Source organism: Arachis duranensis, chromosome 6 (genome assembly GCF_000817695.3).
Source record: "Arachis duranensis cultivar V14167 chromosome 6, aradu.V14167.gnm2.J7QH, whole genome shotgun sequence".
Classification (NCBI taxonomy): domain Eukaryota; kingdom Viridiplantae; phylum Streptophyta; class Magnoliopsida; order Fabales; family Fabaceae; genus Arachis; species Arachis duranensis.
The window spans coordinates 22,017,537-22,029,467 of record NC_029777.3 but is presented as its reverse complement, the minus strand read 5'-3'; positions in this window follow the sequence as shown (position 1 = coordinate 22,029,467).

Below are 11,931 nucleotides of genomic sequence, written 5' to 3'. Positions count from 1 at the left end.
AGATCAAACAAGAAGACTTATCAAGAACAACTTGAAGATCATGAAGAACACTATGAATGCATGAATTTTCGAAAAATGCATAATAATTTTAAAAACATGCAATTGACACCAAACTTAAAAATTGACTCAAGACTCAAACAAGAAACACAAAATATTTTTGATTTTTTTCTAATTTTTTTGTATTTTATTTTATTTTTTCGAAAAACATATAGGAAAAAGAAAATAAGAAATTCAAAATCTTTAAGAAGAATTCCAGGAATCTTTCAATATTAGCCCAAAGCTCCAATCAAAGGGTTGGACATGGCTTAACAGCCAGTCAGCTTTAGGATGGAATTACATGCATTGTGGTGATTAGTTGAAGACCAATTCCAAAGGAGTTTGAATATGGCTTTGCAGCCAGCCAGGATTCAACATGCTTCATGAAACTTTGGAATCCATTCTTAAATGTTTTGAAGCCATAGAATGATTTATTTTAAAAAAATTTTCGAAAATAGGAATAAAAATTTTTTTGAAAGATTTTTGAAAAGTTTTTGAAAAGAAAATTACCTAATCTGAGCAACAAGATGAACCGTCAGTTGTCCATACTCGAACAATCCCCGGCAACGGCGCCAAAAACTTGGTGGACGAAATTGTGATCATCAACAATGGCTCCAAAGACTTGGTGCTCTCAAACGTGAATCTCACTTTGTCACAACTACGCACAACTAACCAGCAAGTGTACTGGGTCGTCCAAGTAATACCTTACGTGAGTAAGGGTGGATCCCACAGAGATTGTTGGTATGAAGCAAGCTATGGTCACCTTGTAAATCTTAGTCAAGCGGATTCAAATTGATAGTGGTTTTCGGAAAATATAAAGAGACACTTAATTAAATAATAAAGGATAGAAATACTTATGTAAATTCATTAGTGGGAATTTCAGATAGGTGTATGGAGATGTTGTGTTCCTTCTGAATCTCTGCTTTCCTATTGCTTTCATCCAATCTTTGTCACTCCTTTCTATGGCAAGCTGTATGTAGGGCATCACCGTTGTCAATGGCTACATCCCATCCTCTCAGTGAAAATGGTCCAAATGCTCTGTCACAGCACGGCTAATCATCTGTCGGTTCTCGATCATGTTGGAATAGAATCACTTGATTCTTTTGCGTTTGTCATCATGCCCAGCAATCGCGAGTTTGAAACTCGTCACAATCATTTAATCCCGGAATCCTACTGATGCCAGGGCATTTTGGCCAGTTTCACTGACCTTTTCTTTACTGTTTTTAGGTAATTTCATGCATTTTCTTAGGAAATAAGTTAGTTTTGGGGCAAATATTCACTCAGACCTTAATTCAAGCATACATTATGCACTTTACATTATTTCATGAGAATTTTGCATGACTTTAATGACAAAATTGTATATTGCATTACCCATGACTTGGACTAGAACTTTGATGCACTCTATTGCTTGATTTCAGGACCAAAAGGAAGCAAGGAATGGGAGGTAACTTGCAAAGTTAAGGAGAAAAGTAATTGCCAAAAACACTCTCAAAAGCCATCAACACCCACGTTAAAGAGTCACGTTAACTAAGTTAACGTGAACTCTAACGTGGAGAAGAGAGGTTGAGCCAACGTTAGTGACACTTAACATTGTCACTAACGTTGGCAATTGCTCACAAATGGCCACGTTAGAAGCCACGTTAACCTAGTTAACGTGGCCTCTAACGTTAAAGGGGGAAGAGAAGCCAATGTTAGTGACACTCAACATTGTCACTAACGTTGGCCTAAGGTGCAAAGAGCCACGTTAACTTGGTTAACGTGGGAGCTAACGTAAGAGATGGAGAGTTGTCGACAACGTTAGTGACACTCAACATTGTCACTAACGTTGGAGCAACCACACAACTCCCAAGAGCCATGTTAACCTTCACGTTAACTTGGTTAACGTGGAAGCTAACGATGAGGAATGAAGAATGAGCCAACGTTAGTGACACTCAACATTGTCACTAACGTTGGGATGGCTAAGAATGGCCACGTTAACCTAGTTAACGTGGACTTTAACGTGAGACCTAGGGGCACACTTGAACGTTAGTGACAATGTTGAGTGTCACTAACGTTCTCGAAGGATGGCAAAAGCCAGTTAAAAGCCACGTTAACCCAGTTAACGTGGACTCTAACGTGAGACCTAGGGGCACACTTGAACGTTAGTGACAATGTTGAGTGTCACTAACGTTCTCGAAGGATAACAAGGCAACGTTAAAAGCCACGTTAACCCAGTTAACGTGGGCTNNNAAAGGGAACTACTCTTTGTATTTACTTTCTTTGCAATTCTAGATTTATCATGTGTTCTCCATCTTTGATTTTGATTTCTCGAGCTATGAACAACTAAACCCCTTTCCTTGGGTTAGGGAGCTCTGTTGTAATTTGATGGATCAATACTAATTTTCTTATTCTTCTTCTATCTTTCCTTTTTGATTTTACTTGAAAGCTTTCGATCTTCATCCAATTGGATAGTGATCTTGGAAAAGAAGCTGTTCAAACATGGATCTCTTCGGATCCTTGAAAGAGGAATGAAGAGATTAGCTAGAAATGCTTTCTCATGCTGGACCAAATTAAGTGTGGATGGGTATGTGGCTGTAACCCTCTAAGCATTTGATTTGGGAAGTGCATGTGGTATAATCAGTGACCACACTTCATCTCTTCTCATGAGCAATTGACCAAGGAATTGGCTATTGATCAAGATTTGAGAGATTGAATTGCAAGAAATTGTGATTCAATCACTTAAGATTGCCAAGGAGATCAATGAGTGCATTGATTGAGGAAGAGATGAAGATGAAATTGATCCGGAGAATGCAACATCTCCTAAGTCCAATGAACTCCCCATTTCTGATCTTACCCATTCTCTTTATTTTCTGCAATTTACTTTTATGAGCAATTCCCCTATTCCCATTTACAATTCTGCTATTTACTTTCAGTCATTTACTTTCCTGCCATTTTAATTTCTGCAATTATCAACTCTATTCATGGATTCGCTCAACTAGATCATTCCTCTAATTAAAGTTGCTTGATCAATCAATCTCTGTAGGATTCGACCTCATTCTACTGTGAGTTTTTACTTGACGACAAATTCGGTACACTTGCCGAATGGGAATTTGTTGAGAGACAAGTTTTACCCCGATCACCTACCCGAAATACCACAGACAAGGTTAGACTTTCTGGATTCCCATGAATGCCGCCATCAATTCTAGCTTATACCACGAAGATTCTGATTAAGGAATCCAAGAGATATGCGCCCGGTCTAAGGTAGAACGGAAGTGGTTGTCAGTCACGCGTTCATAGGTGAGAATGATGATGAGTGTCACAGATCATCACATTCATCATGTTGAAGTGCAACGAATATCTTAGAATAAGAATAAGTCGAATTGAATAGAAAATAGTAGTAATTGTATTGAAACTTGAGGTACAGCAGAGCTCCACACCCTTAATCTATGGTGTGTAGAAACTCCACCGTTGAAAATACATAAGTGATGAAGGTTCAGGCATGGCCGAGAGGCCAGCCCCCAAAACATGATCACCTGATCAAAATACAATCCAAGATCCAGGATGTCTAATATGATAGTAAAAGGTCCTATTTATACTAGACTAGCTACTAGGGTTTACAGGAGTAAGTAATTGATGCATAAATTCACTTTCGGGGCCCACTTGGTGTATGTTTGGGCTGAGCTTGATCTATCCACGAGATGAGGCTTCTCTTGGAGTTGAACACCAAGTTGTAACGTATTTTGGGCATTCAACTCTGGTTCGTGATGTGTTTCTGGCGTTTGACTCCAGAATGCAGCATGGAGCTGGCGTTGAGCGCCAGTTAACGTCGTCAAATCTCGAATAAAGTATGGACTAATATATATTGCTGGAAAGCTCTGGATGTCTACTTTTCAACATCGTTGAGAGCGCGCCATTTGGAGTTCTGTAGCTCCAAAAAATCCATTTCGAGTGCAGGGAGGTCAGATTCCAACAACATCAGCAGTCCTTTGTCAGCCTTCTTTCAGAGTTTTGCTCAGGTTCCTCAATTTCAGCCAGAAAATACCTGAAATCACAGAAAAACACACAAACTCGTAGTAAAGTCCAAAAATATGAATTTAGCATAAAAACTAATGAAAACATCCCTAAAAGTAACTAGATCATACTAAAAACTACCTAAAAACAATGCCAAAAAGTGTATAAATTATCCGCTCATCATGGGGTAGGTGGGGATCCTGTGGGGTCCACAGATCCTGAGGTGTCAAGGATTTCTCATCCCTGCTCCATTTAGGCGTGTAAACGCCCTTACTGTGCAATCCTGGTGTTTAACGCCAGACTGTTGCTTGTTTCTGGCGTTAAACGTCAGCTTTTATTCCTTTCCTAGCGTTAAACGCCAAACTGCAACCTATTTTTGGCATTTAACACCAGTTTGTTGCTTCTTTCTGGGGTTTAATGCCAGTCTGGTGCTTTTTTCTGGCATTTAACGCCCATGCTGCTATCCTTACTAGAGTTTAAACAAGTAAGTTTCTCCTCTAGGGTGTGCTGTTTTTAATGCTGTTTTTTTTCTTTAATTTTTGCAGTGGTTTTTGTGACTCCACATGATCATCAACCTAAAAAAACATAAAATAACATAGATAAATAAAAATTGGGTTGCCTCCCAATAAGCACTTCTTTAATGTCAATAGCTTGACAATGGCTCTCATGGAGCCTCACAGATAATCAGAGCATGGTTGGGGCCTCTCAACACCAAACTTAGAGTTTGCTTGTGGCCTCTCAACACCAAACTTAGACTTTGGTTGTGGCCTCCCAACACCAAACTTAGAGTTTGAATGTAGGGGCTTTATTTGACTCTGTATTAAGAGAAGCTTTTCTTGCTTCCACTCCATGGTTACAGAGGGTGATCCTTGAGTTTTAAACACAAGGTAGTCCTTTTTCAATTGAAGGATCAACTCTCCTCTGTCCACATCAATCACAGCTTTTGCTGTGGCTAGGAAGGATCTTCCAAGGATGATGGATTCATCCTCATCCTTTCCAGTGTCTAGGATTATGAAATCAGTAGGGATGTAAAGGCCTTTGACCTTTACTAGCACGTCCTCTACCTATCCATAAGCCTTTTTTTATGGATTCGTCTGCCATCTCTAATAAGAATTTGGCAGTCTGTACCTCAAAGATTCCCAGTTTCTCCATTACAGAGAGTGGCATTAAGTTTATGCCTGACCCCAGGACACACAAAGCCTTCTTACAGGTCATGGTGCCTGTGGTACAGGGAATTAAGAATTTACCAGGATCATGTTTCTTTTGAGATAATGTCTGCCTAACCAAGTCATTCAGTTCATTGGTGAGCAAGGGGGGTTCATCCTCCCAAGTCTCATTACCAAATAACTTGGCATTCAGCTTTATGATTGTTCCAAGGTACTTAGCAACTTGCTCTTCAGTAATATCTTCATCCTCTTTAGAGGAGGAATACTCATCCGAGCTCATGAATGGCAGAAGTAGGTTCAATGGAATCTCTATGGTCTCTAGATGAGCCTCAGATTCCTTAGGTTCCTCAATTGGGAACTCCTTTTTGTCCAGAGAACGTCCCATGAGGTCTTCCTCACTGGGATTCACGTTCTCCTCCTCCTCTCTAGGTTCGGCCACACCAAGTAAGGTTATGGCCTTGTACTCTCTTTTTGGATTCTCTTCTGTATTGCTTGGGAGATTACTAGGAGGAATTTCAGTGATTCTTTTACTCAGCTGGCCCACTTGTGCCTCCAAATTTCTAATGGAGGACCTTGTTTCATTCATGAAACTTAAAGTGGCTTTAGATAGATCAGAGACTATGTTTGCTAAGCTAGAGGGGCTCTGCTCAGAATTCTCTGTCTGTTGCTGAGAGGATGGTGGAAAAGGCTTGTTATTGCTTAACCTGTTTCTTCCACCATTATTAAAGCCTTGTTGAGGCTTTTGTTGATCCTTCCATGAGAAATTTAGATGATTTCTCCATGAGAGATTATAGGTGTTTCCATAGGCTTCATCCATGTAATTCACCTCTGTCATTGCAGGGTTCTTAGGATCATAAGCTTCTTCTTCAAAAGATGCTTCTTTAGTACTGTTGGATGCATTTTGCAATCCATTCAGGCTCTGAGAAATCATATTGACTTGTTGAGTCAGCATTTTATTCTGAGCCAATATGGCATTCAGAGCATCAATTTCAAGAACTCCCTTCCTCTGAGGCGTCCCATTACTCACATGATTCCTTTCAGAGGTGTACATGAACTGGTTATTTGCAACCATTTCAATGAGTTCCTGAGCTTCTGCAAGTATTTTCTTCAGGTGAATAGATCCACCTACAGAATGGTCCAATGACATCTTAGACAATTCAGACAGACCATCATAGAATATATCCAGGATGGTCCATTCTGAGAGCATGTCAAAAGGACACTTTTTGGTCAATTGCCAGTATCTTTCCCAAGCTTCATAGAAGGATTCACCTTCTTTCTATCTGAAGGTTTGAATATCCACTCTAAGCTTGCTCAGCTTTTGAGGAGGAAAGAACTTAGCTAAGAAAGCCATGACCAGCTTATCCCAAGAGTTCAAGCTATTTCTAGGTTGAGAGTCCAACCATGTTCTAGCTTTGTCTCTTATAGCAAAAGGAAAAAGCATAAGCTTATAGACCTCAGGGTCAACTCCATTGGTCTTAACAGTATCACAGATCTACAAGAATTTAGTTAAGAACTGAAAAGGGTCTTCTGATGGAAGTCCATGAAACTTGCAATTCTGCTGCATCAGAGAAACTAATTGAGGCTTTAGCTCAAAGTTGTTTGCTCCAATGTCAGGGATTGAGATGCTTCTTCCATGGAAGTTGGAATTTGGTGCAGTAAAGTCACCAAGCATCTTCCTTGCATTGTTGTTGGGTTCGGCCATTACTTCTTTTTTGAGATTCTCTGTAAAGTTTTCTCTGAATTATTGTGCTTTAGCTTCTCTTAGCTTCTTCTTCTTCAGAGTCCTTTCAGGTTCAGGATCTGCTTCAACAAGAGTGTCTTTGTCCTTGCTCCTGCTCATATAAAAAAGAAAAGGACAGAAAAGAAAGAAGAATCCTCTATTTCACAGTATAGAGATTCCTTTATGTAAGTAGAAGAATAAGAATGAAGGAAGAAGAAGAAAAATTCGAACACAGAGAAGGGAGGGGTTCGAATTTTGAGAAGAGAAGTGCTAGTAAATAAATAAAATAAATAGAAAGAGTGAGAGGGAAATTCGAAAATTAGAAAAAAAGAAAAGAAAAATATTTTTGTTTTTATTTTAAAATTTAGTTATAATTCGAAAATTGAGAGAAGAAATAAAATTAAAATTAAAATTAAAAACTATTAGTTAATTAAAAAGAATTTTGAAAAAGAGGAAGGTGATTTTCGAAAATTAGAGAGAGAAAAGTAGTTAGGTGGTTTTGAAAAAGATAAGAAATAGTAAAACAAACAAAAAGTCAATTAGTTAATTGGAAAAGATTTGAAAATCAATTTTGAAAAGATAAGAAGTTAGAAAAGATTTTGAAAAAGATATGTTTGAAAAGATATGATTGAAATTTATTTTGAAAAAGATTTGAAAAAGAAATTTAGAAAGATTTGATTTTGAAAATTAAAGTTAATGACTTGACTAACAAGAAACTAAAAGATATGATTCTAGAATTTAAAGATTGAACCTTTCTTAACAAGAAAGTAACAAACTTGAAATTTTTGAATCAAATCCTTAAATGTTAGTAATAATTTCGAAAATAGAAGATAAAATTAAGAAAAAAATTTTTGAAATTTTTCGAAAAACAAAGGAAAAAAATGAAAAATATTTTATTTTGAAAAAGATTTTGAAAAGATAAATTTTTTTGAAATTGAAATCTTGACTTGACTAACAAGAAATAACTTATTTTAAAAATTTTTTACTAAGTCAACCCAAAGATTTCAAAAATTATGAGTAAAATAAGGAAAAGATATTTTTTATTTTTGAATTTTAATGAGGAAAGAGAAAAACAACTAAATGACTCAACACATAAAAATTTTGGATTAAAACAAATGATGCATGCAAGAACACTATGAATGTCAAGATGAACACCAAGAACACTTTGAAGATCATGATGAACATCAAGAACTTATTTTTAAAAAATTTTCAAGAAAAGAAAAATATGCAAGACACCAAACTTAGAAATTTTTCATATTTAGACACTAACAAACTAAAAATGCATATGAAAAATAAGGTAAGACACAAAACAAGAAAATATGAAGATCAAACAAGAAGACTTATCAAAAACAACTTGAAGATCATGAAGAATGCAATGCATGAATTTTTTGAAAAATGCACAAATTTTAAAAAACATGCAATTGACACCAAACTTAAAAATTGACACTAGACTCAAACAAGAAACACAAAATATTTTTTTGTTTTATGATTTTATAATTTTTTTGCATTTTTTCGAAAATTATTTTGAAAAGAACGAAAAAGAAGAAAAAATTTTGAAATATTTTTGAAAACTTTTTGAAAATAAAATAATGGTTAAAACAAGAAGAAAATTACCTAATCTGAGCGACAAGATGAACCGTCAGTTGTCCAAACTCGAACAATCCCCGGCAACAGTGCCAAAAACTTGGTGCACAAAATTGTGATACACAATGGCACCAACAACTTGGTACGCACAATTGTAATCTCAACTCTTTTTCACAACTTCGCACAACTAACCAGCAAGTGCACTAGGTCGTCCAAGTAATAAACCTTACGTGAGTAAGGGTCGATCCCACAGAGATTGTCGGCTTGAAGCAAGCTATGGTCACCTGGTAAATCTCAATCAGGCGGATTCAAATGGTTATGGAGTTTTGATAATTAAAATATAAATAAAACATAAAATAAAGATAGAGATACTTATGTAAATCATTGGTGGGAATTTCAGATAAGTGTATGGAGATGCTTTATCCCTCTTGAATCTCTACTTTCCTACTTCCTTCATCCAATCCTTCATACTCCTTTCTATGGCAAGCTGTATGTTGGGTGCCACCGTTGTCAATGGCTATTTCCCGTCCTCTCAGTGAAAATGGTCCTCTACGGTTTCCAGGATGGCTAATCAACTGTTGGTTCTCAATCGTGTAGGAATAGGATTTACTATCCTTTTGCGTCTGTCACCACACTCTACAGTCACGAGTTTGAAGCTCGTCACAATCATCCCATCCCAGATCCTACTCGGAATACCACAGATAAGGTTTAGAATTTTTGGATCTCAATAATGCTGCCAATGGGTTCTAGCTTATACCACAAAGACTCTGATCTCACAGAATGGAAGGCTCTGTTGTCAGGAGAGGCAACCATGCGTCGTGGACCAGGAATCCAAGAGATACACACTCTAGCTTTTGCAGGTAGAATGGAAGTGTTTGTTAGGCACGCGTTCATAAGTGAGAATGGTGATGAGTGTCACGGATCATCACATTCATCAGGATGAAGTGCGAATGAATATCTTAGAACCAGAATAAGCATGAATTGAATAGAAGATAGTAGTAATTGCATTAATACTCGAGGAACAGTAGAGCTCCACACCTTAATCTATGGTGTGTAGAAACTCCATCGTTGAAAATACATAAGAACAAGGTCTAGGCATGGCCGAATGGCCAACCTCCCCAAATAGCATGTGAATTCGAAAATAGGGAAAAAGACCTGATCCCAATATCAAGGATGATCAAAAGATCCCAGCATCCAAGATGTCTAATACAATAGTAAAAAGTTCTATTTATACTAAACTAGTTACTAGGGTTACAGAAATAAGTAAATGATGCAGAAATCCACTTTCGGGCTCACTTGGTGCATGGTTAGGCTGAGCATTGAAGCTTTCATGTGTAGAGAATTCTCTTGGAGTTAAACGCCAGTTTGTAGCTTGATTTTGGCGTTTGAGTCTAGCTTGCAACTTGTTTCTGGCGTTTAACGCCAGAATATAACAGAAAACTGGCGTTGAATGCCAGTTTGCATCGTCTAAACTCGGGCAAAGTATGGACTATTATATATTTCTGGAAAGCCCTGGATGTCCACTTTCCAATGCAATTGAGAGCGCACCATTTGAACTCTTGTAACTCCAAAAATTTCATTTCGAGTGCAGGGAGGTCAGAATCCAACAGCATCTACAATCCTTCTTCAGCCTCTGAATAAGATTTTTGCTCAGGTCCTTCAATTTCAGCCAGAAAATATCTGAAATCATTGAAAAACACACAAACTCATAGTAAAATCCAGAAATGTGAATTTTATTTAAAAACTAATAAAAATTTACTAAAAAGTAGCTAGATCATACTAAAAACTATCTAAAAATAATGTCAAAAAGTGTATAAATTATCCGCTCATCACTTCTCTTTTTTGTCACCATTTGAGTGCTATGGAGCATTCTTTAGGGTTCCATTACTAAGGGCTTCTTGAATCAATTCATCAATCAAGTCACTTTTCATGCTTCTGTTCAGCTTACTAAGGTATAGACTGGTGCACGAAATTGTGATCATCAATGGCGCCATCAACATGGTACGCTCAATTGCAATCTCAACTCTTTATCACAACTTCGCACAACTAACCAGCAAGTGCACTGGGTCGTCTAAGTAATAAACCTTACGCGAGTAAGGGTCGATCCCACGGAGATTTTTGGTATGAAGCAAGCTATGGTCATCTTGTAAATCTCAGTTAGGCGGATTCAAATGGTTATGGAGGATTGATAATTAAAAGATGAATAAAACATAAAATAAAGATAGAGATACTTATGTAATTCATTAGTGAGAATTTCAGATAAGCGTATGGAGATGCTTTGTCCCTTCCGTCTCTCTGCTTTCCTACTGTCTTCATCCAATCCTTCTTACTCCTTTCCATGGCAAGCTGTATGTTGGGCATCACCGTTGTCAATGGCTACAGTCCCGTCCTCTCAGTGAAAATGTTCAACGCGCTCTGTCACAGCACGGCTATTCATCTGTCGGTTCTCGATCATGTCGGAATAGAATCCAGTGATTCTTTTGCATCTGTCACTAATGCCCCACAATCGTGAGTTTGAAGTTTGTCACAGTCATTCAATCCTTGAATCCTACTCAGAATACCACAGACAAGGTTTAGACCTTCTGGATTCTCAAGAATGCCGCCATCAATTCTAGCTTATACCACGAAGATTCTGATTAAGGAATCCAAGAGATAAACATTCAAGCTTTGTTTGCTTGTAGAACGGAAGTGGTTGTCAGGCACGCATTCATAAGTGAGAATGATGATGAGCGTCACATAATCATCACATTCATTAAGTTCTTGGGTGCGAATGAATATCTTGGAACAAGAATAAGCTGAATTGAATAGAAGAACAATAGTAATTACATTAATACTCGAGGTACAGCAGAGCTCCACACCTTAATCTATGGTGTGTAGAAACTCCACCATTGAAAATACATAAGAACAAGGTCTAGGCATGGCCGAGAGGCCAGCCCCCATGATCTAAGAACTAGACGTCCAAAGAAAATCTGAAGATCTAAAGTGATCCAAAGATGAAAATACAATAGCAAAAGGTCCTATTTATAGAGAACTAGTAGCTTAGGGTTTACAAAAATGAGTAAATGACATAAAAATCCACTTCCGGGCCCACTTGGTGTATGCTTGGGCTGAGCATTGAAGAATTTTGGTGTAGAGACTTTTCTTGGAGTTAAACGCCAGCTTTTGTGCCAGTTTGGGCGTTTAACTCCCACTTCTGTGCCAGTTCCGGCGTTTAACGCCGGGCAGTCTTGAGCTGATTTGGAACGCCAGTTTGGGCCATTAAATCTCGGGCAAAGTGTAAACTATTATATATTGCTGGAAAGCCCAGGATGTCTACTTTCCAACGCAATTGAGAGCGCATCCATTGGGCTAATGTAGCTCCAGAAAATCCACTTTGAATGCAGGGAGGTCAGAATCCAACAGCATCTGCAGTCCTTTTTCAGCCTCTGAATCAGA